The sequence below is a fragment of the Eucyclogobius newberryi genome, unplaced genomic scaffold (genome assembly GCF_026437365.1).
Source record: "Eucyclogobius newberryi isolate DKJ021-1_F unplaced genomic scaffold, fEucNew1.0.hap1 SCAF_49, whole genome shotgun sequence".
NCBI classification, from domain to species: domain Eukaryota; kingdom Metazoa; phylum Chordata; class Actinopteri; order Gobiiformes; family Gobiidae; genus Eucyclogobius; species Eucyclogobius newberryi.
In genome coordinates this window covers 256,344-283,470 of record NW_027316156.1, presented here as the reverse complement: position 1 = coordinate 283,470, position 27,127 = coordinate 256,344, and the positions used below count along the sequence as shown (strand labels likewise).

Below are 27,127 nucleotides of genomic sequence, written 5' to 3'. Positions count from 1 at the left end.
AGCTGGAGAACATGAGGAGGTGAGGAGGAGCTGGAGAACATGAGGAGGTGAGGAGGAGGTGGAGAACATGAGGAGGTGAGGAGGAGCTGGAGAACATGAGGAGGTGAGCAGGAGCTGGAGAGCATGAGGAGGTGAGCAGGAGCTGGAGAACATGAGGAGGTGAGGAGGAGCTGGAGAATATGAGGAGGTGAGGAGGAGCTGGAGAACATGAGGAGGTGAGCAGGAGCTGGAGAACATGAGGAGGTGAGGAGGAGCTGGAGAACATGAGGAGGTGAGGAGGAGCTGGAGAACATGAGGAGGTGAGCAGGAGCTGGAGAACATGAGGAGGTGAGGAGGAGCTGGAGAACATAAGGAGGTGAGGAGGTGGTGGAGAACATGAGGAGGTGAGGAGGAACCAGTCGTTTGAGAAGGTCAGGCAGGAGGTGGAGAACATAAGGAGGTGAGCAGGAGCTGGAGAACATGAGGAGGTGAGGAGGAGCTGGAGAACATGAGGAGGTGAGGAGGAGCTGGAGAATATGAGGAGGTGAGGAGGAGCTGGAGAATATGAGGAGGTGAGGAGGAGCTGGAGAACATGAGGAGGGGAGCAGGAGCTGGAGAACATGAGGAGGTGAGGAGGAGCTGGAGAATATGAGGAGGTGAGGAGGAGCTGGAGAACATGAGGAGGTGAGGAGGAGCTGTAGAACATGAGGAGGTGAGGAGGAGCTGGAGAATATGAGGAGGTGAGCAGGAGCTGGAGAATATGAGGAGGTGAGCAGGAGCTGGAGAACATGAGGAGGTGAGGAGGAGCTGGAGAATATGAGGAGGTGAGGAGGAGCTGGAGAACATGAGGAGGTGAGGAGGAGCTGGAGAACATGAGGAGGTGAGCAGGAGCTGGAGAACATGAGGAGGTGAGGAGGAGCTGGAGAATATGAGGAGGTGAGGAGGAGCTGGAGAACATGAGGAGGTGAGGAGGAGCTGGAGAACATGAGGAGGTGAAGAGGAGCTGGAGAACATGAGGAGGTGAGGAGGAGCTGGAGAACATGAGGAGGTGAGGAGGAGCTGGAGAACATGAGGAGGTGAGGAGGAGCTGGAAAACATGAGGAGGTGAGGAGGAGCTGGAGAACATGAGGAGGTGAGGAGGAGCTGGAGAACATGAGGAGGTGAGGAGGAGGTGGAGAACATGAGGAGGTGAGGAGGAGCTGGAGAACATGAGGAGGTGAGCAGGAGCTGGAGAGCATGAGGAGGTGAGCAGGAGCTGGAGAACATGAGGAGGTGAGGAGGAGCTGGAGAATATGAGGAGGTGAGGAGGAGCTGGAGAACATGAGGAGGTGAGCAGGAGCTGGAGAACATGAGGAGGTGAGGAGGAGCTGGAGAACATGAGGAGGTGAGGAGGAGCTGGAGAACATGAGGAGGTGAGCAGGAGCTGGAGAACATGAGGAGGTGAGGAGGAGCTGGAGAACATGAGGAGGTGAGGAGGTGGTGGAGAACATGAGGAGGTGAGGAGGAACCAGTCGTTTGAGAAGGTCAGGCAGGAGGTGGAGAACATAAGGAGGTGAGCAGGAGCTGGAGAACATGAGGAGGTGAGGAGGAGCTGGAGAACATGAGGAGGTGAGGAGGAGCTGGAGAATATGAGGAGGTGAGGAGGAGCTGGAGAATATGAGGAGGTGAGGAGGAGCTGGAGAACATGAGGAGGTGAGCAGGAGCTGGAGAACATGAGGAGGTGAGGAGGAGCTGGAGAATATGAGGAGGTGAGGAGGAGCTGGAGAACATGAGGAGGTGAGGAGGAGCTGGAGAACATGAGGAGGTGAGCAGGAGCTTGAGAGCATGAGGAGGTGAGCAGGAGCTGGAGAACATGAGGAGGTGAGGAGGAGCTGGAGAACATGAGGAGGTAAGGAGGAGCTGGAGAATATGAGGAGGTGAGCAGGAGCTGGAGAATATGAGGAGGTGAGCAGGAGCTGGAGAACATGAGGAGGTGAGGAGGAGCTGGAGAATATGAGGAGGTGAGGAGGAGCTGGAGAACATGAGGAGGTGAGGAGGAGCTGGAGAACATGAGGAGGTGAGCAGGAGCTGGAGAGCATGAGGAGGTGAGCAGGAGCTGGAAAACATGAGGAGGTGAGGAGGAGCTGGAGAATATGAGGAGGTGAGGAGGAGCTGGAGAACATGAGGAGGTGAGGAGGAGCTGGAGAACATGAGGAGGTGAGGAGGAGCTGGAGAACATGAGGAGGTGAGGAGGAGCTGGAGAACATGAGGAGGTGAGGAGGAGCTGGAGAACATGAGGAGGTGAGGAGGAGCTGGAGAATATGAGGAGGTGAGGAGGAGCTGGAGAACATGAGGAGGTGAGGAGGAGCTGGAGAACATGAGGAGGTGAGGAGGAGCTGGAGAATATGAGGAGGTGAGGAGGAGCTGGAGAATATGAGGAGGTGAGGAGGAGCTGGAGAACATGAGGAGGTGAGGAGGAGCTGGAGAACATGAGGAGGTGAGGAGGAGCTGGAGAACATGAGGAGGTGAGGAGGAGCTGGAGAACATGAGGAGGTGAGCAGGAGCTGGAGAACATGAGGAGGTGAGGAGGAGCTGGAGAACATGAGGAGGTGAGGAGGAGCTGGAGAACATGAGGAGGTGAGGAGGAGGTGGAGAACATGAGGACGTGAGCAGGAGCTGGAGAATATGAGGAGGTGAGGAGGAGCTGGAGAACATGAGGAGGTGAGCAGGAGCTGGAGAACATGAGGAGGTGAGGAGGAGGTGGAGAACATGAGGAGGTGAGGAGGAACCAGTCGTTTGAGAAGGTCAGGCAGGAGCTGGAGAATATGAGGAGGTGAGGAGGAGCTGGAGAATATGAGGAGGTGAGGAGGAGCTGGAGAACATGAGGAGGTGAGGAGGAGCTGGAGAACATGAGGAGGTGAGGAGGAGCTGGAGAACATGAGGAGGTGAGGAGGAGCTGGAGAACATGAGGAGGTGAGTAGAAGCTGGAGAACATGAGGAGGTGAGGAGGAGCTGGAGAACATGAGGAGGTGAGGAGGAGCTGGAGAACATGAGGAGGTGAGGAGGAGGTGGAGAACATGAGGTCGTGAGCAGGAGCTGGAGAATATGAGGAGGTGAGGAGGAGCTGGAGAACATGAGGAGGTGAGCAGGAGCTGGAGAACATGAGGAGGTGAGGAGGAGCTGGAGAACATGAGGAGGTGAGGAGGAGGTGGAGAACATGAGGAGGTGAGGAGGAACCAGTCGTTTGAGAAGGTCAGGCAGGAGGTGGAGAACATGAGGAGGTGAGCAGGAGCTGGAGAACATGAGGAGGTGAGGAGGAGCTGGAGAACATGAGGAGGTGAGGAGGAGCTGGAGAATATGAGGAGGTGAGGAGGAGCTGGAGAATATGAGGAGGTGAGGAGGAGCTGGAGAACATGAGGAGGTGAGGAGGAGCTGGAGAACATGAGGAGGTAAGGAGGAGCTGGAGAATATGAGGAGGTGAGGAGGAGCTGTAGAACATGAGGAGGTGAGGAGGAGCTGGAGAATATGAGGAGGTGAGCAGGAGCTGGAGAATATGAGGAGGTGAGCAGGAGCTGGAGAACATGAGGAGGTGAGGAGGAGCTGGAGAACATGAGGAGGTGAGGAGGAGCTGGAGAACATGAGGAGGTGAGCAGGAGCTGGAGAACATGAGGAGGTGAGGAGGAGCTGGAGAATATGAGGAGGTGAGGAGGAGCTGGAGAACATGAGGAGGTGAGGAGGAGCTGGAGAACATGAGGAGGTGAAGAGGAGCTGGAGAACATGAGGAGGTGAGGATGAGCTGGAGAACATGAGGAGGTGAGGAGGAGCTGGAGAACATGAGGAGGTGAGGAGGAGCTGGAAAACATGAGGAGGTGAGGAGGAGCTGGAGAACATGAGGAGGTGAGGAGGAGCTGGAGAACATGAGGAGGTGAGGAGGAGGTGGAGAACATGAGGAGGTGAGGAGGAGCTGGAGAACATGAGGAGGTGAGCAGGAGCTGGAGAGCATGAGGAGGTGAGCAGGAGCTGGAGAACATGAGGAGGTGAGGAGGAGCTGGAGAATATGAGGAGGTGAGGAGGAGCTGGAGAACATGAGGAGGTGAGCAGGAGCTGGAGAACATGAGGAGGTGAGGAGGAGCTGGAGAACATGAGGAGGTGAGGAGGAGCTGGAGAACATGAGGAGGTGAGCAGGAGCTGGAGAACATGAGGAGGTGAGGAGGAGCTGGAGAACATGAGGAGGTGAGGAGGTGGTGGAGAACATGAGGAGGTGAGGAGGAACCAGTCGTTTGAGAAGGTCAGGCAGGAGGTGGAGAACATGAGGAGGTGAGCAGGAGCTGGAGAACATGAGGAGGTGAGGAGGAGCTGGAGAACATGAGGAGGTGAGGAGGAGCTGGAGAATATGAGGAGGTGAGGAGGAGCTGGAGAACATGAGGAGGTGAGGAGGAGCTGGAGAACATGAGGAGGTAAGGAGGAGCTGGAGAATATGAGGAGGTGAGGAGGAGCTGTAGAACATGAGGAGGTGAGGAGGAGCTGGAGAATATGAGGAGGTGAGCAGGAGCTGGAGAATATGAGGAGGTGAGCAGGAGCTGGAGAACATGAGGAGGTGAGGAGGAGCTGGAGAATATGAGGAGGTGAGGAGGAGCTGGAGAACATGAGGAGGTGAGGAGGAGCTGGAGAACATGAGGAGGTGAGCAGGAGCTGGAGAACATGAGGAGGTGAGGAGGAGCTGGAGAATATGAGGAGGTGAGGAGGAGCTGGAGAACATGAGGAGGTGAGGAGGAGCTGGAGAACATGAGGAGGTGAAGAGGAGCTGGAGAACATGAGGAGGTGAGGAGGAGCTGGAGAACATGAGGAGGTGAGGAGGAGCTGGAGAACATGAGGAGGTGAGGAGGAGCTGGAAAACATGAGGAGGTGAGGAGGAGCTGGAGAACATGAGGAGGTGAGGAGGAGCTGGAGAACATGAGGAGGTGAGGAGGAGGTGGAGAACATGAGGAGGTGAGGAGGAGCTGGAGAACATGAGGAGGTGAGCAGGAGCTGGAGAGCATGAGGAGGTGAGCAGGAGCTGGAGAACATGAGGAGGTGAGGAGGAGCTGGAGAATATGAGGAGGTGAGGAGGAGCTGGAGAACATGAGGAGGTGAGCAGGAGCTGGAGAACATGAGGAGGTGAGGAGGAGCTGGAGAACATGAGGAGGTGAGGAGGAGCTGGAGAACATGAGGAGGTGAGCAGGAGCTGGAGAACATGAGGAGGTGAGGAGGAGCTGGAGAACATGAGGAGGTGAGGAGGAGCTGGAGAATATGAGGAGGTGAGGAGGAGCTGGAGAATATGAGGAGGTGAGGAGGAGCTGGAGAACATGAGGAGGTGAGCAGGAGCTGGAGAACATGAGGAGGTGAGGAGGAGCTGGAGAATATGAGGAGGTGAGGAGGAGCTGGAGAACATGAGGAGGTGAGGAGGAGCTGGAGAACATTAGGAGGTGAGCAGGAGCTGGAGAGCATGAGGAGGTGAGCAGGAGCTGGAGAACATGAGGAGGTGAGGAGGAGCTGGAGAACATGAGGAGGTAAGGAGGAGCTGGAGAATATGAGGAGGTGAGCAGGAGCTGGAGAATATGAGGAGGTGAGCAGGAGCTGGAGAACATGAGGAGGTGAGGAGGAGCTGGAGAATATGAGGAGGTGAGGAGGAGCTGGAGAACATGAGGAGGTGAGGAGGAGCTGGAGAACATGAGGAGGTGAGCAGGAGCTGGAGAGCATGAGGAGGTGAGGAGGAGCTGGAGAACATGAGGAGGTGAGGAGGAGCTGGAGAATATGAGGAGGTGAGGAGGAGCTGGAGAACATGAGGAGGTGAGGAGGAGCTGGAGAACATGAGGAGGTGAGGAGGAGCTGGAGAACATGAGGAGGTGAGGAGGAGCTGGAGAACATGAGGAGGTGAGGAGGAGCTGGAGAACATGAGGAGGTGAGGAGGAGCTGGAGAATATGAGGAGGTGAGGAGGAGCTGGAGAACATGAGGAGAAGAGGAGGAGCTGGAGAACATGAGGAGGTGAGGAGGAGCTGGAGAATATGAGGAGGTGAGGAGGAGCTGGAGAATATGAGGAGGTGAGGAGGAGCTGGAGAACATGAGGAGGTGAGGAGGAGCTGGAGAACATGAGGAGGTGAGGAGGAGCTGGAGAACATGAGGAGGTGAGGAGGAGCTGGAGAACATGAGGAGGTGAGCAGGAGCTGGAGAACATGAGGAGGTGAGGAGGAGCTGCAGAACATGAGGAGGTGAGGAGGAGCTGGAGAACATGAGGAGGTGAGGAGGAGGTGGAGAACATGAGGACGTGAGCAGGAGCTGGAGAATATGAGGAGGTGAGGAGGAGCTGGACAACATGAGGAGGTGAGCAGGAGCTGGAGAACATGAGGAGGTGAGGATGAGCTGGAGAACATGAGGAGGTGAGGAGGAGGTGGAGAACATGAGGAGGTGAGGAGGAACCAGTCGTTTGAGAAGGTCAGGCAGGAGCTGGAGAATATGAGGAGGTGAGGAGGAGCTGGAGAATATGAGGAGGTGAGGAGGAGGTGGAGAACATGAGGAGGTGAGGAGGAGCTGGAGAACATGAGGAGGTGAGCAGGAGCTGGAGAGCATGAGGAGGTGAGCAGGAGCTGGAGAACATGAGGAGGTGAGGAGGAGCTGGAGAATATGAGGAGGTGAGGAGGAGCTGGAGAACATGAGGAGGTGAGCAGGAGCTGGAGAACATGAGGAGGTGAGGAGGAGCTGGAGAACATGAGGAGGTGAGGAGGAGCTGGAGAACATGAGGAGGTGAGCAGGAGCTGGAGAACATGAGGAGGTGAGGAGGAGCTGGAGAACATGAGGAGGTGAGGAGGTGGTGGAGAACATGAGGAGGTGAGGAGGAACCAGTCGTTTGAGAAGGTCAGGCAGGAGGTGGAGAACATGAGGAGGTGAGCAGGAGCTGGAGAACATGAGGAGGTGAGGAGGAGCTGGAGAACATGAGGAGGTGAGGAGGAGCTGGAGAAATTAGGAGGTGAGGAGGAGCTGGAGAACATGAGGAGGTGAGGAGGAGCTGGAGAACATGAGGAGGTAAGGAGGAGCTGGAGAATATGAGGAGGTGAGGAGGAGCTGTAGAACATGAGGAGGTGAGGAGGAGCTGGAGAATATGAGGAGGTGAGCAGGAGCTGGAGAATATGAGGAGGTGAGCAGGAGCTGGAGAACATGAGGAGGTGAGGAGGAGCTGGAGAATATGAGGAGGTGAGGAGGAGCTGGAGAACATGAGGAGGTGAGGAGGAGCTGGAGAACATGAGGAGGTGAGGAGGAGCTGGAGAATATGAGGAGGTGAGGAGGAGCTGGAGAACATGAGGAGGTGAGGAGGAGCTGGAGAACATGAGGAGGTGAAGAGGAGCTGGAGAACATGAGGAGGTGAGGAGGAGCTGGAGAACATGAGGAGGTGAGGAGGAGCTGGAGAACATGAGGAGGTGAGGAGGAGCTGGAAAACATGAGGAGGTGAGGAGGAGCTGGAGAACATGAGGAGGTGAGGAGGAGCTGGAGAACATGAGGAGGTGAGGAGGAGGTGGAGAACATGAGGAGGTGAGGAGGAGCTGGAGAACATGAGGAGGTGAGCAGGAGCTGGAGAACATGAGGAGGTGAGGAGGAGCTGGAGAACATGAGGAGGTGAGGAGGAGCTGGAGAATATGAGGAGGTGAGGAGGAGCTGGAGAATATGAGGAGGTGAGGAGGAGCTGGAGAACATGAGGAGGTGAGCAGGAGCTGGAGAACATGAGGAGGTGAGGAGGAGCTGGAGAATATGAGGAGGTGAGGAGGAGCTGGAGAACATGAGGAGGTGAGGAGGAGCTGGAGAACATGAGGAGGTGAGAAGGAGCTGGAGAGCATGAGGAGGTGAGCAGGAGCTGGAGAACATGAGGAGGTGAGGAGGAGCTGGAGAACATGAGGAGGTAAGGAGGAGCTGGAGAATATGAGGAGGTGAGCAGGAGCTGGAGAATATGAGGAGGTGAGCAGGAGCTGGAGAACATGAGGAGGTGAGGAGGAGCTGGAGAATATGAGGAGGTGAGGAGGAGCTGGAGAACATGAGGAGGTGAGGAGGAGCTGGAGAACATGAGGAGGTGAGCAGGAGCTGGAGAGCATGAGGAGGTGAGGAGGAGCTGGAGAACATGAGGAGGTGAGGAGGAGCTGGAGAATATGAGGAGGTGAGGAGGAGCTGGAGAACATGAGGAGGTGAGGAGGAGCTGGAGAACATGAGGAGGTGAGGAGGAGCTGGAGAACATGAGGAGGTGAGGAGGAGCTGGAGAACATGAGGAGGTGAGGAGGAGCTGGAGAACATGAGGAGGTGAGGAGGAGCTGGAGAATATGAGGAGGTGAGGAGGAGCTGGAGAACATGAGGAGAAGAGGAGGAGCTGGAGAACATGAGGAGGTGAGGAGGAGCTGGAGAATATGAGGAGGTGAGGAGGAGCTGGAGAATATGAGGAGGTGAGGAGGAGCTGGAGAACATGAGGAGGTGAGGAGGAGCTGGAGAACATGAGGAGGTGAGGAGGAGCTGGAGAACATGAGGAGGTGAGGAGGAGCTGGAGAACATGAGGAGGTGAGCAGGAGCTGGAGAACATGAGGAGGTGAGGAGGAGCTGCAGAACATGAGGAGGTGAGGAGGAGCTGGAGAACATGAGGAGGTGAGGAGGAGGTGGAGAACATGAGGACGTGAGCAGGAGCTGGAGAATATGAGGAGGTGAGGAGGAGCTGGACAACATGAGGAGGTGAGCAGGAGCTGGAGAACATGAGGAGGTGAGGATGAGCTGGAGAACATGAGGAGGTGAGGAGGAGGTGGAGAACATGAGGAGGTGAGGAGGAACCAGTCGTTTGAGAAGGTCAGGCAGGAGCTGGAGAATATGAGGAGGTGAGGAGGAGCTGGAGAATATGAGGAGGTGAGGAGGAGCTGGAGAACATGAGGAGGTGAGGAGGAGCAGCTGGAGAACATGAGGAGGTGAGGAGGAGCTGGAGAACATGAGGAGGTGAGCAGGAGCTGGAGAACATGAGGAGGTGAGGAGGAGCTGGAGAACATGAGGAGGTGAGGAGGAGCTGGAGAACATGAGGAGGTGAGGAGGAGGTGGAGAACATGAGGACGTGAGCAGGAGCTGGAGAATATGAGGAGGTGAGGAGGAGCTGGAGAACATGAGGAGGTGAGCAGGAGCTGGAGAACATGAGGAGGTGAGGAGGAGCTGGAGAACATGAGGAGGTGAGGAGGAGGTGGAGAACATGAGGAGGTGAGGAGGAACCAGTCGTTTGAGAAGGTCAGGCAGGAGGTGGAGAACATGAGGAGGTGAGCAGGAGCTGGAGAACATGAGGAGGTGAGGAGGAGCTGGAGAACATGAGGAGGTGAGGAGGAGCTGGAGAATATGAGGAGGTGAGGAGGAGCTGGAGAATATGAGGAGGTGAGGAGGAGCTGGAGAACATGAGGAGGTGAGGAGGAGCTGGAGAACATGAGGAGGTAAGGAGGAGCTGGAGAATATGAGGAGGTGAGGAGGAGCTGTAGAACATGAGGAGGTGAGGAGGAGCTGGAGAATATGAGGAGGTGAGCAGGAGCTGGAGAATATGAGGAGGTGAGCAGGAGCTGGAGAACATGAGGAGGTGAGGAGGAGCTGGAGAATATGAGGAGGTGAGGAGGAGCTGGAGAACATGAGGAGGTGAGGAGGAGCTGGAGAACATGAGGAGGTGAGCAGGAGCTGGAGAACATGAGGAGGTGAGGAGGAGCTGGAGAATATGAGGAGGTGAGGAGGAGCTGGAGAACATGAGGAGGTGAGGAGGAGCTGGAGAACATGAGGAGGTGAAGAGGAGCTGGAGAACATGAGGAGGTGAGGAGGAGCTGGAGAACATGAGGAGGTGAGGAGGAGCTGGAGAACATGAGGAGGTGAGGAGGAGCTGGAAAACATGAGGAGGTGAGGAGGAGCTGGAGAACATGAGGAGGTGAGGAGGAGCTGGAGAACATGAGGAGGTGAGGAGGAGGTGGAGAACATGAGGAGGTGAGGAGGAGCTGGAGAACATGAGGAGGTGAGCAGGAGCTGGAGAGCATGAGGAGGTGAGCAGGAGCTGGAGAACATGAGGAGGTGAGGAGGAGCTGGAGAATATGAGGAGGTGAGGAGGAGCTGGAGAACATGAGGAGGTGAGCAGGAGCTGGAGAACATGAGGAGGTGAGGAGGAGCTGGAGAACATGAGGAGGTGAGGAGGAGCTGGAGAACATGAGGAGGTGAGCAGGAGCTGGAGAACATGAGGAGGTGAGGAGGAGCTGGAGAACATGAGGAGGTGAGGAGGTGGTGGAGAACATGAGGAGGTGAGGAGGAACCAGTCGTTTGAGAAGGTCAGGCAGGAGGTGGAGAACATAAGGAGGTGAGCAGGAGCTGGAGAACATGAGGAGGTGAGGAGGAGCTGGAGAACATGAGGAGGTGAGGAGGAGCTGGAGAATATGAGGAGGTGAGGAGGAGCTGGAGAACATGAGGAGGTGAGCAGGAGCTGGAGAACATGAGGAGGTGAGGAGGAGCTGGAGAACATGAGGAGGTAAGGAGGAGCTGGAGAATATGAGGAGGTGAGGAGGAGCTGGAGAACATGAGGAGGTGAGGAGGAGCTGGAGAATATGAGGAGGTGAGCAGGAGCTGGAGAATATGAGGAGGTGAGGAGGAGGTGGAGAACATGAGGAGGTGAGGAGGAGCTGGAGAACATGAGGAGGTGAGGAGGAGCTGGAGAACATGAGGAGGTGAGCAGGAGCTGGAGAACATGAGGAGGTGAGAAGGAGGTGGAGAACATGAGGAGGTGAGCAGGAGCTGGAGAATATGAGGAGGTGAGGAGGAGCTGGAGAACATGAGGAGGTGAGCAGGAGCTGGAGAACATGAGGAGGTGAGGAGGAGCTGGAGAATATGAGGAGGTGAGGAGGAGCTGGAGAACATGAGGAGGTGAGGAGGAGCTGGAGAACATGAGGAGGTGAGAAGGAGCTGGAGAGCATGAGGAGGTGAGCAGGAGCTGGAGAACATGAGGAGGTGAGGAGGAGCTGGAGAACATGAGGAGGTAAGGAGGAGCTGGAGAATATGAGGAGGTGAGCAGGAGCTGGAGAATATGAGGAGGTGAGCAGGAGCTGGAGAACATGAGGAGGTGAGGAGGAGCTGGAGAATATGAGGAGGTGAGGAGGAGCTGGAGAACATGAGGAGGTGAGGAGGAGCTGGAGAACATGAGGAGGTGAGCAGGAGCTGGAGAGCATGAGGAGGTGAGGAGGAGCTGGAGAACATGAGGAGGTGAGGAGGAGCTGGAGAATATGAGGAGGTGAGGAGGAGCTGGAGAACATGAGGAGGTGAGGAGGAGCTGGAGAACATGAGGAGGTGAGGAGGAGCTGGAGAACATGAGGAGGTGAGGAGGAGCTGGAGAACATGAGGAGGTGAGGAGGAGCTGGAGAACATGAGGAGGTGAGGAGGAGCTGGAGAATATGAGGAGGTGAGGAGGAGCTGGAGAACATGAGGAGAAGAGGAGGAGCTGGAGAACATGAGGAGGTGAGGAGGAGCTGGAGAATATGAGGAGGTGAGGAGGAGCTGGAGAATATGAGGAGGTGAGGAGGAGCTGGAGAACATGAGGAGGTGAGGAGGAGCTGGAGAACATGAGGAGGTGAGGAGGAGCTGGAGAACATGAGGAGGTGAGGAGGAGCTGGAGAACATGAGGAGGTGAGCAGGAGCTGGAGAACATGAGGAGGTGAGGAGGAGCTGCAGAACATGAGGAGGTGAGGAGGAGCTGGAGAACATGAGGAGGTGAGGAGGAGGTGGAGAACATGAGGACGTGAGCAGGAGCTGGAGAATATGAGGAGGTGAGGAGGAGCTGGACAACATGAGGAGGTGAGCAGGAGCTGGAGAACATGAGGAGGTGAGGATGAGCTGGAGAACATGAGGAGGTGAGGAGGAGGTGGAGAACATGAGGAGGTGAGGAGGAACCAGTCGTTTGAGAAGGTCAGGCAGGAGCTGGAGAATATGAGGAGGTGAGGAGGAGCTGGAGAATATGAGGAGGTGAGGAGGAGCTGGAGAACATGAGGAGGTGAGGAGGAGCAGCTGGAGAACATGAGGAGGTGAGGAGGAGCTGGAGAACATGAGGAGGTGAGCAGGAGCTGGAGAACATGAGGAGGTGAGGAGGAGCTGGAGAACATGAGGAGGTGAGGAGGAGCTGGAGAACATGAGGAGGTGAGGAGGAGGTGGAGAACATGAGGACGTGAGCAGGAGCTGGAGAATATGAGGAGGTGAGGAGGAGCTGGAGAACATGAGGAGGTGAGGAGGAGCTGGAGAATATGAGGAGGTGAGGAGGAGCTGGAGAACATGAGGAGGTGAGCAGGAGCTGGAGAACATGAGGAGGTGAGGAGGAGCTGGAGAACATGAGGAGGTGAGGAGGAGCTGGAGAACATGAGGAGGTGAGCAGGAGCTGGAGAACATGAGGAGGTGAGGAGGAGCTGGAGAACATGAGGAGGTGAGGAGGTGGTGGAGAACATGAGGAGGTGAGGAGGAACCAGTCGTTTGAGAAGGTCAGGCAGGAGGTGGAGAACATAAGGAGGTGAGCAGGAGCTGGAGAACATGAGGAGGTGAGGAGGAGCTGGAGAACATGAGGAGGTGAGGAGGAGCTGGAGAATATGAGGAGGTGAGGAGGAGCTGGAGAACATGAGGAGGTGAGCAGGAGCTGGAGAACATGAGGAGGTGAGGAGGAGCTGGAGAACATGAGGAGGTAAGGAGGAGCTGGAGAATATGAGGAGGTGAGGAGGAGCTGGAGAACATGAGGAGGTGAGGAGGAGCTGGAGAATATGAGGAGGTGAGCAGGAGCTGGAGAATATGAGGAGGTGAGCAGGAGCTGGAGAACATGAGGAGGTGAGGAGGAGCTGGAGAATATGAGGAGGTGAGGAGGAGCTGGAGAACATGAGGAGGTGAGGAGGAGCTGGAGAATATGAGGCGGTGAGGAGGAGCTGGAGAACATGAGGAGGTGAGCAGGAGCTGGAGAACATGAGGAGGTAAGGAGGAGCTTGAGAACATGAGGAGGTGAGGAGGAGCTGGAGAACATGAGGAGGTGAGGAGGAGCTGGAGAACATGAGGAGGTGAGGAGGAGCTGGAGAACATGAGGAGGTGAGGAGGAGGTGGAGAACATGAGGAGGTGAGGAGGAGCTGGAGAACATGAGGAGGTGAGCAGGAGCTGGAGAGCATGAGGAGGTGAGCAGGAGCTGGAGAACATGAGGAGGTGAGGAGGAGGTGGAGAACATGAGGAGGTGAGGAGGAGCTGGAGAACATGAGGAGGTGAGCAGGAGCTGGAGAGCATGAGGAGGTGAGCAGGAGCTGGAGACCATGAGGAGGTGAGGAGGAGCTGGAGAATATGAGGAGGTGAGGAGGAGCTGGAGAACATGAGGAGGTGAGGAGGAGCTGGAGAACATGAGGAGGTGAAGAGGAGCTGGAGAACATGAGGAGGTGAGGAGGAGCTGGAGAACATGAGGAGGTGAGCAGGAGCTGGAGAACATGAGGAGGTGAGGAGGAGCTGGAGAACATGAGGAGGTGAGCAGGAGCTGGAGAACATGAGGAGGTGAGGAGGAGGTGGAGAACATGAGGAGGTGAGGAGGAGCTGGAGAACATGAGGAGGTGAGGAGGAGCTGGAGAACATGAGGAGGTGAGCAGGAGCTGGAGAACATGAGGAGGTGAGAAGGAGGTGGAGAACATGAGGAGGTGAGCAGGAGCTGGAGAACATGAGGAGGTGAGGAGGAGCTGGAGAACATGAGGAGGTGAGGAGGAGCTGGAGAACATGAGGAGGTGAGCAGGAGCTGGAGAACATGAGGAGGTGAGGAGGAGGTGGAGAACATGAGGAGGTGAGGAGGAGCTGGAGAACATGAGGAGGTGAGGAGGAGCTGGAGAACATGAGGAGGTGAGCAGGAGCTGGAGAACATGAGGAGGTGAGGAGGAGGTGGAGAACATGAGGAGTTGAGGAGGAGCTGGAGAACATGAGGAGGTGAGGAGGAGCTGGAGAACATGAGGAGGTGAGGAGGAGCTGGAGAACATGAGGAGGTGAGGAGGAACCAGGCGTTTGAGAAGGTCAGGCAGGAGTTGGAGGACATGAGGAGGTGAGGAGGAGCTGGAGAACATGAGGAGGTGAGCAGGAGCTGGAGAACATGAGGAGGTGAGGAGGAGGTGGAGAACATGAGGAGGTGAGGAGGAGCTGGAGAACATGAGGAGGTGAGGAGGAGCTGGAGAACATGAGGAGGTGAGGAGGAGCTGGAGAACATGAGGAGGTGAGGAGGAACCAGGCGTTTGAGAAGGTCAGGCAGGAGTTGGAGGACATGAGGAGGTGAGCAGGAGCTGGAGAACATGAGGAGGTAAGGAGGAGCTTGAGAACATGAGGAGGTGAGGAGGAGCTGGAGAACATGAGGAGGTGAGGAGGAGCTGGAGAACATGAGGAGGTGAGGAGGAGGTGGAGAACATGAGGAGGTGAGGAGGAGCTGGAGAACATGAGGAGGTGAGCAGGAGCTGGAGAGCATGAGGAGGTGAGCAGGAGCTGGAGAACATGAGGAGGTGAGGAGGAGGTGGAGAACATGAGGAGGTGAGGAGGAGCTGGAGAACATGAGGAGGTGAGCAGGAGCTGGAGAGCATGAGGAGGTGAGCAGGAGCTGGAGACCATGAGGAGGTGAGGAGGAGCTGGAGAATATGAGGAGGTGAGGAGGAGCTGGAGAACATGAGGAGGTGAGGAGGAGCTGGAGAACATGAGGAGGTGAAGAGGAGCTGGAGAACATGAGGAGGTGAGGAGGAGCTGGAGAACATGAGGAGGTGAGCAGGAGCTGGAGAACATGAGGAGGTGAGGAGGAGCTGGAGAACATGAGGAGGTGAGCAGGAGCTGGAGAACATGAGGAGGTGAGGAGGAGGTGGAGAACATGAGGAGGTGAGGAGGAGCTGGAGAACATGAGGAGGTGAGGAGGAGCTGGAGAACATGAGGAGGTGAGCAGGAGCTGGAGAACATGAGGAGGTGAGAAGGAGGTGGAGAACATGAGGAGGTGAGCAGGAGCTGGAGAACATGAGGAGGTGAGGAGGAGCTGGAGAACATGAGGAGGTGAGGAGGAGCTGGAGAACATGAGGAGGTGAGCAGGAGCTGGAGAACATGAGGAGGTGAGGAGGAGGTGGAGAACATGAGGAGGTGAGGAGGAGCTGGAGAACATGAGGAGGTGAGGAGGAGCTGGAGAACATGAGGAGGTGAGCAGGAGCTGGAGAACATGAGGAGGTGAGGAGGAGGTGGAGAACATGAGGAGTTGAGGAGGAGCTGGAGAACATGAGGAGGTGAGGAGGAGCTGGAGAACATGAGGAGGTGAGGAGGAGCTGGAGAACATGAGGAGGTGAGGAGGAACCAGGCGTTTGAGAAGGTCAGGCAGGAGTTGGAGGACATGAGGAGGTGAGGAGGAGCTGGAGAACATGAGGAGGTGAGCAGGAGCTGGAGAACATGAGGAGGTGAGGAGGAGGTGGAGAACATGAGGAGGTGAGGAGGAGCTGGAGAACATGAGGAGGTGAGGAGGAGCTGGAGAACATGAGGAGGTGAGGAGGAGCTGGAGAACATGAGGAGGTGAGGAGGAACCAGGCGTTTGAGAAGGTCAGGCAGGAGTTGGAGGACATGAGGAGGTGAGGACATTCACACAGACGTACGCAGACAATGGGGGCGAGTCAGGTTAAGTGTCTTGCCCAAGGACACAAGGGCAGTATTCACATGATCCGACCGCTCTGCCACTGAGCTACTGCCGCCCAGAGCTCTGCTTGTCCCGGGTCGTGGGGGCAGCACCCAGACTTCCCTCTCCCCAGACACCTCCTCCAGCTCCTCCTCCTCCCGAGGCGTTCCCAGGCCAGAGAGACATAGTCCCTCCAGTGTGTCCTGGGTCTTCCCGGTGGGACACGCCCAAAACACCTCCCCAGGGAGGAGCCCAGGAGGAGCAGCGGCTCTACTCCAAGCTCCTCCCGTGTGGCCGAGCTCCTCCCCCCGTCTCTAAGTGAACGCCCACCCGGCGGAGGAAACTCATTTCGACCACTTGTATCTGCGATCTTGTCCTTTGGGTCACGAAAGCTCATGACCATAGGTGAGGTCAGAACGTAGAGTGACAGGTGAGGTCAGAACTGTCATGGAATCAGACAAACACCGATGCTATTCCGTAACACATCGAGAACACAATTCAACTAAGAACATGAAACGACACAGAAATATCAGACATTTGTGTGGCAAGCTTGGGAGAAAACGCCGGGACTGATCACGCAGGCTGTGGTACGCAGCCTGCGTGACCCTCCTGTGTCTCACACCGTTTTTTCCCATGCTGGTTGGTTTTATTAGATATTCTGGAATAGGCGGGTCACATTTCTCATTGGTCAGCCTCACATCAAGGCACTTGGTATTTTTCCTAGAGATCAAGCCTTGGGTAAACATTACCCAGACTCCTCTGGGCTGTCACCCCCCCTGGGGTAAATCTTGGCCTCTTTACGACCCCTTCACAAATGCAGTTTGTCACACACCCGTTCTTCTCTTAGACTAATGATGCAGATAAAATATCACTATTATGCAGATAAAATACATCACAGAAATATAATTATATATTCACATTTTATCACAAGAACGTACAGTGACAGGTGAGGTCAGAACGTAGAGTGACAGGTGAGGTCAGAACGTAGAGTGACAGGTGAGGTCAGAACGTGGAGTGACAGGTGAGGTCAGGACGTAGAGTGACAGGTGAGGTCAGGACGTAGAGTGACAGGTGAGGTCAGAACGTAGAGTGACAGGTGAGGTCAGGACGTAGAGTGACAGGTGAGGTCAGAACGTAGAGTGACAGGTGAGGTCAGAACGTAGAGTGACAGGTGAGGTCAGAACGTGGAGTGACAGGTGAGGTCAGAACGTAGAGTGACAGGTGAGGTCAGGACGTGGAGTGACAGGTGAGGTCAGGACGTAGAGTGACAGGTGAGGTCAGAACGTAGAGTGACAGGTGAGGTCAGAACGTAGAGTGACAGGTGAGGTCAGAACGTAGAGTGACAGGTGAGGTCAGAACGTAGAGTGACAGGTGAGGTCAGAACGTAGAGTGACAGGTGAGGTCAGAACGTAGAGTGACAGGTGAGGTCAGAACGTAGAGTGACAGGTGAGGTCAGGACGTAGAGTGACAGGTGAGGTCAGGACGTAGAGTGACAGGTGAGGTCAGAACGTAGAGTGACAGGTGAGGTCAGGACGTAGAGTGACAGGTGAGGTCAGAACGTAGAGTGACAGGTGAGGTCAGAACGTAGAGTGACAGGTGAGGTCAGAACGTAGAGTGACAGGTGAGGTCAGGACGTAGAGTGACAGGTGAGGTCAGGACGTAGAGTGACAGGTGAGGTCAGAACGTAGAGTGACAGGTGAGGTCAGGACGTAGAGTGACAGGTGAGGTCAGAACGTAGAGTGACAGGTGAGGTCAGAACGTAGAGTGACAGGTGAGGTCAGAACGTAGAGTGACAGGTGAGGTCAGGACGTAGAGTGACAGGTGAGGTCAGAACGTAGAGTGACAGGTGAGGTCAGAACGTAGAGTGACAGGTGAGGTCAGAACGTAGAGTGACAGGTGAGGTCAGAACGTAGAGTGACAGGTGAGGTCAGAACGTGGAGTGACAGGTGAGGTCAGGACGTAGAGTGACAGGTGAGGTCAGAACGTAGAGTGACAGGTGAGGTCAGAACGTAGAGTGACAGGTGAGGTCAGGACGTAGAGTGACAGGTCAGGTCAGAACGTAGAGTGACAGGTGAGGTCAGAACGTAGAGTGACAGGTGAGGTCAGAACGTAGAGTGACAGGTGAGGTCAGAACGTGGAGTGACAGGTGAGGTCAGAACGTAGAGTGACAGGTGAGGTCAGGACGTGGAGTGACAGGTGAGGTCAGGACGTAGAGTGACAGGTGAGGTCAGAACGTAGAGTGACAGGTGAGGTCAGAACGTAGAGTGACAGGTGAGGTCAGAACGTAGAGTGACAGGTGAGGTCAGAACGTAGAGTGACAGGTGAGGTCAGAACGTGGAGTGACAGGTGAGGTCAGGACGTAGAGTGACAGGTGAGGTCAGAACGTAGAGTGACAGGTGAGGTCAGAACGTAGAGTGACAGGTGAGGTCAGAACGTAGAGTGACAGGTCAGGTCAGAACGTAGAGTGACAGGTGAGGTCAGGACGTAGAGTGACAGGTGAGGTCAGAACGTAGAGTGACAGGTGAGGTCAGAACGTAGAGTGACAGGTGAGGTCAGAACGTGGAGTGACAGGTGAGGTCAGGACGTAGAGTGACAGGTGAGGTCAGAACGTAGAGTGACAGGTGAGGTCAGGACGTAGAGTGACAGGTGAGGTCAGAACGTAGAGTGACAGGTGAGGTCAGGACGTAGAGTGACAGGTGAGGTCAGAACGTAGAGTGACAGGTGAGGTCAGAACGTAGAGTGACAGGTGAGGTCAGAACGTAGAGTGACAGGTGAGGTCAGAACGTAGAGTGACAGGTGAGGTCAGAACGTAGAGTGACAGGTGAGGTCAGAACGTAGAGTGACAGGTGAGGTCAGGACGTAGAGTGACAGGTGAGGTCAGAACGTAGAGTGACAGGTGAGGTCAGAACGTAGAGTGACAGGTGAGGTCAGAACGTAGAGTGACAGGTGAGGTCAGAACGTAGAGTGACAGGTGAGGTCAGAACGTAGAGTGACAGGTGAGGTCAGAACGTAGAGTGACAGGTGAGGTCAGAACGTAGAGTGACAGAGAGGACAAGGACCCCCCACCCGGTTTTCTGGTGGAGAACCATGACCTCTGATTTGGAGCTGAGTCTCATCCCAGACGCTCCACACTCGGCTCAAACGTCCCATTGCAGCTGCAGGTTCGGGTTTGAGTCGAGGCCCCTGCCGTCGACTGGTGCCCAGATCTCTCTGCACCGGCCCCTTATGGATCCTCCTGCGGGTGGCGGTCCCACGTCGCTCTTTCGGGCTGTGCCCGGCCGGGGCCCGTGGGGAAAGACCCGGCCACCAGGCGCTCGCCGTCGAGCACCCGCCCCAGGCCTGGCTCCAGGATGGGGCCCCGGTGACGCCGATCCGGGCGACGTAACTGACCTTGTTTTTGTTGTCATCATAAGAGGCTTTTGAACCCGTCACTTAGGACCTGTTTGCCTGTGGAGACCCGACCAGGGGCCTAAAGCCCCGACAACATGGCTCCTGGGATCAAACCCTCCACCACGTGAAGGAGTCGGGGGGGAGGGGATATAAAAATAACCGTTTGACTAAAATAATCATGAGTTTCCCTAAAACGCTCAGACGTCTTAAAGGTGGCCACGCCCACTTTTTGTCTCGTTCCCTTGACCATCTCAAATGTTTCCTGTGCTTCTTCTGCTTCAGGTTCAGTCGTGTGTCGAGGCCGAGCGTGAGCGGCAGGAGGATGGTCGAGGTCCCCGTGACCTCCGCGGCGACGCAAACCGAGTGGTCGGACGACGAGACCACGGCCGGCTTCATCAGGAAAACTGTGCAAGAGGAAAACAGCTTCATGAACCGTCTGCGGCAGAAACGGACCAAACCCGTGTTGGACCGATTCCCGCCGGCGTTTGGCGAGTCGACCACGAGAAACACGTGGAATCCAGCGCCGCAAACGAGACCTTTGCACATCCGAGTCACGCCGGACGCAGGAAACAGACGCGCGACTTTAGAGATCACGAGTCCAAAAGCCGAAGAGTCTCCGGTCATGATGGAAGTGAGGGACGTGAGAGCGCAGTCCCCGGTCATGATGGAAGTGAGGGACGTGAGAGCGCAGTCTCCGGTCACGATCAAAGTGAGGGACGTGAGAGCGCAGTCTCCGGTCATGATGGAAGTGAGGGACGTGAGAGCGCAGTCCCCGGTCATGATGGAAGTGAGGGACGTGAGAGCGCAGTCTCCGGTCATGATGGAAGTGAGGGACGTGAGAGCGCAGTCTCCGGTCATGATGGAAGTGAGGGACGTGAGAGCGCAGTCCCCGGTCATGATGGAAGTGAGGGACGTGAGAGCGCAGTCTCCGGTCACGATCAAAGTGAGGGACGTGAGAGCGCAGTCTCCGGTCATGATGGAAGTGAGGGACGTGAGAGCGCAGTCCCCGGTCATGATGGAAGTGAGGGACGTGAGAGCGCAGTCTCCGGTCATGATGGAAGTGAGGGACGTGAGAGCGCAGTCTCCGGTCATGATGGAAGTGAGGGACGTGAGAGCGCAGTCTCCGGTCATGATCACGGCCGTTTCAAAAGCCAGAAACGCCGGATGTTTTCAAACTCCAGTGTCGATCGTCACGGTCAGCACCACGCGGCTGAAGGAGGAGGCGGTCAGCACCACGCGGCTGAAGGAGGAGGCGGTCAGCACCACGCGGCTGAAGGAGGAGGCGGTCAGCACCACGCGGCTGAAGGAGGAGGCGGTCAGCACCACGCGGCTGAAGGAGGAGGCGGTCAGCACCACGCGGCTGAAGGAGGAGGCGGTCAGCACCACGCGGCTGAAGGAGGAGGCGGTCAGCACCACGCGGCTGAAGGAGGAGGCGGTCAGCACCACGCGGCTGGAGGAGGCGGTCAGCACCACACGGCTGAAGGAGGAGGCGGTCAGCACCACGCGGCTGAAGGAGGAGGCGGTCAGCACCACGCGGCTGAAGGAGGAGGCGGTCAGCACCACACGGCTGAAGGAGGAGGCGGTCAGCACCACGCGGCTGAAGGAGGAGGCGGTCAGCACCACGCGGCTGAAGGAGGAGGCGGTCAGCACCACGCGGCTGAAGGAGGAGGCGGTCAGCACCACGCGGCTGGAGGAGGCGGTCAGCACCACACGGCTGAAGGAGGAGGCGGTCAGCACCACGCGGCTGAAGGAGGAGGCGGTCAGCACCACGCGGCTGAAGGAGGAGGCGGTCAGCACCACACGGCTGAAGGAGGAGGCGGTCAGCACCACGCGGCTGAAGGAGGAGGCGGTCAGCACCACGCGGCTGAAGGAGGAGGCGGTCAGCACCACGCGGCTGAAGGAGGAGGCGGTCAGCACCACGCGGCTGAAGGAGGAGGCGGTCAGCACCACGCGGCTGGAGGAGGCGGTCAGCACCACACGGCTGAAGGAGGAGGCGGTCAGCACCACGCGGCTGAAGGAGGAGGCGGTCAGCACCACGCGGCTGAAGGAGGAGGCGGTCAGCACCACGCGGCTGAAGGAGGAGGCGGTCAGCACCACGCGGCTGAAGGAGGAGGCGGTCAGCACCACGCGGCTGAAGGAGGAGGCGGTCAGCACCACGCGGCTGAAGGAGGAGGCGGTCAGCACCACGCGGCTGAAGGAGGAGGCGGTCAGCACCACGCGGCTGAAGGAGGAGGCGGTCAGCACCACGCGGCTGAAGGAGGAGGCGGTCAGCACCACGCGGCTGAAGGAGGAGGCGGTCAGCACCACGCGGCTGAAGGAGGCGGGAACGGGCAAAACGGTGATCAAAATGTCCTCGGAATGTCCCAAAACAAACTTCAGCGCCAACGGAAATCTCATGAGGACAGAGGACAGTACCGTCCACATCCACCTGAGGGCGCCGCGCTCCAGAGGCTCCATTCTGGACACAACAGAACGTCACAGTCCAGCAAAGAAGAGCAGCAGCGTCATGATCACTCCAACCAACAGCAACGTGAGGACGGCACGGAACACCACCTGAACACCACCTGAACACCACCTGAACACCACCTGAGAACACCACCTGTTGTTGTTGTTGTTTTATGGCGGTTGGCATCCAATTGTTGCATTACCGCCAGACTTTATTCCTCAGACTTTTTTCACCTGAGAACACCACCTGAACACCACCTGAGAACACCACCTGAGAACACCACCTGAACACAACCTGAACACCACCTGAGAACACCACCTGAGAACACCACCTGAGAACACCACCTGAGAACACCACCTGAACACCACCTGAACACCACCTGAGAACACCACCTGAGAACACCACCTGAGAACACCACCTGAGAACACCACCTGAACACCACCTGAACACCACCTGAGAACACCACCTGAGAACACCACCTGTTGTTGTTGTTGTTGTTTTATGGCGGTTGGCATCCAATTGTTGCATTACCGCCAGACTTTATTCCTCAGACTTTTTTCACCTGAGAACACCACCTGAGAACACCACCTGAACACCACCTGAACACCACCTGAGAACACCACCTGAGAACACCACCTGAGAACACCACCTGAGAACACCACCTGAACACCACCTGAACACCACCTGAGAACACCACCTGAGAACACCACCTGAGAACACCACCTGAGAACACCACCTGAACACCACCTGAACACCACCTGAGAACACCACCTGAGAACACCATCTGAGAACACCACCTGAGAACACCACCTGAGAACACCACCTGAGAACACCACCTGAGAACACCACCTGAGAACACCACCTGAGAACACCATCTGAACACCACCTGAACACCACCTGAACACCACCTGAGAACACCACCTGAGAACACCACCTGAGAACACCACCTGAGAACACCACCTGAACACCACCTGAGAACACCACCTGAGAACACCACCTGAGAACACCACCTGAGAACACCATCTGAGAACACCACCTGAGAACACCACCTGAGAACACCACCTGAGAACACCACCTGAACACCACCTGAACACCACCTGAGAACACCACCTGAGAACACCATCTGAACACCACCTGAGAACACCACCTGAGAACACCATCTGAGAACACCACCTGAGAACACCACCTGAGAACACCACCTGAGAACACCACCTGAACACCACCTGAACACCACCTGAGAACACCACCTGAGAACACCATCTGAGAACACCACCTGAGAACAACACCTGAGAACACCATCTGAACACCACCTGAACACCACCTGAACACCACCTGAGAACACCACCTGAGAACACCACCTGAGAACACCACCTGAGAACACCACCTGAGAACACCACCTGAACACCACCTGAGAACACCACCTGAGAACACCACCTGAGAACACCACCTGAGAACACCATCTGAGAACACCACCTGAGAACACCACCTGAGAACACCACCTGAGAACACCACCTGAACACCACCTGAACACCACCTGAGAACACCACCTGAGAACACCATCTGAGAACACCACCTGAGAACACCACCTGAGAACACCATCTGAGAACACCACCTGAGAACACCACCTGAGAACACCACCTGAACACCACCTGAGAACACCACCTGAGAACACCACCTGAACACCACCTGATAACACCACCTGAGAACACCACCTGAGAACACCATCTGAACACCACCTGAACACCACCTAAGAACACCACCTGAGATCACCACCTGAGAACACCATCTGAACACCACCTGAACACCACCTGAGAACACCACCTGAACACCACCTGAGAACACCATCTGAGAACACCACCTGAGAACACCACCTGAGAACACCACCTGAACACCACCTGAAAACACCACCTGAGAACACCATCTGAACACCACCTGAGAACACCACCTGAGAACACCACCTGAGAACACCACCTGAACACCACCTGAGAACACCACCTGAGAACACCATCTGAACACCACCTGAGAACACCACCTGAGAACACCACCTGAGAACACAACCTGAGAACACCATCTGAACACCACCTGAACACCACCTGAGAACACCACCTGAGAACACCATCTGAACACCACCTGAGAACACCATCTGAACACCACCTGAGAACACCACCTGAGAACACCTCCTGAGAACACCACCTGAGAACACCATCTGAACACCACCTGAGAACACCATCTGAGAACACCACCTGAGAACACCACCTGAGAACACCATCTGAACACCACCTGAGAACACCACCTGAGAACACCACCTGAGAACACCACCTGAGAACACCACCTGAGAACACCACCTGAACACCACCTGAACACCACCTGAGAACACCACCTGAGAACACCATCTGAGAACACCACCTGAGAACACCACCTGAGAACACCATCTGAGAACACCACCTGAGAACACCACCTGAGAACACCACCTGAACACCACCTGAGAACACCACCTGAGAACACCACCTGAACACCACCTGATAACACCACCTGAGAACACCACCTGAACACCACCTGAAAACACCACCTGAGAACACCATCTGAACACCACCTGAGAACACCACCTGAGAACACCACCTGAGAACACCACCTGAACACCACCTGAGAACACCACCTGAGAACACCATCTGAACACCACCTGAGAACACCACCTGAGAACACCACCTGAGAACACAACCTGAGAACACCATCTGAACACCACCTGAACACCACCTGAGAACACCACCTGAGAACACCATCTGAACACCACCTGAGAACACCATCTGAACACCACCTGAGAACACCACCTGAGAACACCTCCTGAGAACACCACCTGAGAACACCATCTGAACACCACCTGAGAACACCATCTGAGAACACCACCTGAGAACACCACCTGAGAACACCATCTGAACACCACCTGAGAACACCACCTGAGAACACCACCTGAGAACACCACCTGAGAACACCATCTGAACACCACCTGAACACCACCTGAGAACACCGCCTGAGAACACCACCTGAGAACACCATCTGAACACCACCTGAACACCACCTGAGAACACCACCTGAGAACACCATCTGAACACCACCTGAGAACACCACCTGAACACCACCTGAGAACACCACCTGAGAACACCTCCTGAGAACACCACCTGAGAACACCATCTGAGAACACCACCTGAGATCACCACCTGAGAACGCTACCAGAGAACAGAACACCACCAGACAACAGAACACCACCAGAGAATAGAACACCACCAGAGAACAGAACACCACCAGAAAACAGAACACCACCAGAAAACAGAACACCACCTGAGAACACAATCTGAACACCACCTGGGAACACCACCTGAGAACACCACCTGAGAACACCATCTGAACACCACCTGAGAACACCATCTGAGAACACCAACTGAGAACACCTCCTGAGAACACCACCTGAACACCACCTGAACACCACCAGAGAACAGAACACCACCAGAGAACAGAACACCACCAGAGAACAGAACACCACCAGAGAACAGAACTCCACCAGAGAACACCACCAGAGAACACCACCAGAGAACACCACCAGAGAACAGAACACCACCAGAGAATAGAACACCACCAGAGAATAGAACACCACCAGAGAAGAGAACACCACCAGAGAACAGAACTCCACCAGAGAACACCACCAGAGAACACCACCAGAGAACACCACCAGAGAACAGAACACCACCAGAGAATAGAACACCACCAGAGAATAGAACACCACCAGAGAACAGAACTCCACCAGAGAACACCACCAGAGAACACCACCAGAGAACACCACCAGAGAACAGAACACCACCAGAGAATAGAACACCACCAGAGAATAGAACACCACCAGAGAAGAGAACACCACCAGAGAATAGAACACCACCAGAGAAGAGAACACCACCAGAGAATAGAACACCACCAGAGAAGAGAACACCACCAGAGAATAGAACACCACCAGAGAACAAAGATACAAATATAAATAGGGTTAGTTCACCCGGGTAGATATTTCTATGTGGGAGCAGACATATAATGGGCTGAAACGGGGATAGCCCTGCTACACCTAAGCTAGCTTGCTCCGCCCCCTCCTCCTCCCGCTCACTGTTTCCCCCTCCACCCTCTGATCTCGTTTTGGATCAGTCTGTGGGCTCTTTTCCCCACATTTTGTTTGTTCTGGTGTTGTGGTTCTTGTGGTTGTCTTTGTGTGTTTGTGTGGTTGTGTGTGTTTTTTGTGTGGTTGTGTGTTTGTGTGTGTGTGTGGTTGTGTGTGTGTGGTTGTGTGTGTGAGGTTGTGTGTTTGTGTGGTTGTGTGTTTGTTTGTGTGGTTGTGTGGTTGTGTTTTTGTGTGTGTGTGTGTGGTTGTGTGTGTGTGGTTGTGTGTGTGTGTGAGGTTGTGTGTTTGTGTGGTTGTGTGTTTGTTTGTGTGGTTGTGTGGTTGTGTTTTTGTTTGTGTGTGTGGTTGTGTGTTTGTGTGGTTGTGTGTTTGTTTCTGTGTGTGGTTGTGTGGTTGTGTGTTTGTTTGTGTGGTTGTGTGTTTGTGTGTTTGTTTGTGTGTTTGTGTGTTTGTGTGGTTGTTTGTGTGTTTGTGTGTTTGTGTGGTTGTGTGTTTGTTTGTGTGTCTGTGTGTTTGTGTGGTTGTGTGTTTGTGTGTTTGTGTGTTTGTGTGTGTGGTTGTGTGGTTGTGTGTTTGTGTGGTTGTGTGTTTGTTTGTTTGTGTGGTTGTGTGTTTGTGTGTGTGTGTGGCTGTGTGGTTGTGTGTTTGAGTGGTTGTGTGTTTGTGTGTGTTTGTGTGGTTGTGTGTTTGTGTAGTTGTGTGGTTGTGTGTTTGTTTGCGTGGTTGTGTGTTTGCGTGTGTGGTTGTGTGTGTGTGGTTGTGTGTTTGTGTGGTTGTGTGTTTGTTTGTTTGTTTGTGTGTGTGTTTGTGTGGTTGTGTGTTTGTGTGGTTGTGTGTTTGCGTGTGTGTGGTTGTGTGTGTGTGGTTGTGTGTTTGTGTGGTTGTGTGTTTGTTTGTTTGTTTGTGTGTTTGTGTGGTTGTGTATTTGTGTGTGTGTGTGTGGTTGTGTGTTTGCGTGTGTGGTTGTGTGTGTGTGGTTGTGTGTTTGTGTGGTTGTGTGTTTGTTTGTTTGTGTGTGTGTTTGTGTGGTTGTGTGTTTGTGTGGTTGTGTGTTTGCGTGTGTGTGGTTGTGTGTGTGTGGTTGTGTGTTTGTGTGGTTGTGTGTTTGTTTGTTTGTTTGTTTGTGTGTTTGTGTGGTTGTGTATTTGTGTGTGTGTGTGTGGTTGTGTGTTTGTGTGGTTGTGTGTTTGTTTGTTTGTGTGTTTGTGTGTGTGTGTGTGTTTGTGTGGTTGTGTGTTTGTTTGGTTGTGTGTTTGTGTGTGTTTGTGTGTTTGTGTGTTTGTGTGTTTGTGTGTGTGTGGTTGTGTGTGTTTGTGGTTGTGTGTGTGTGTTTGTGTGGTTGTGTGGTTGTGTGTGTTTGTGGTTGTGTGTGTGTGTGTTTGTGGTTGTGTGTGTTTGTGGTTGTGTGTGTTTGTGGTTGTGTGTGTGTGTGTGTGTTTGTGTGTGTGTGGTTGTGTGTGTGTGGTTGTGTGTGTGTGGTTGTGTGTGTGTGTGTGAGTTTG

At 55.1% G+C, this 27,127-nt stretch overlaps 1 pseudogene; it reads left to right on the top strand.

The window, feature by feature from the left end:
* The window catches only part of LOC140380583 (filamin-A-interacting protein 1-like), a 44,807-nt pseudogene extending 23,208 nt beyond the window's left edge, over positions 1–21,599 (top strand).
* The last annotated feature ends 5,528 nt before the right edge of the window (positions 21,600–27,127 follow it).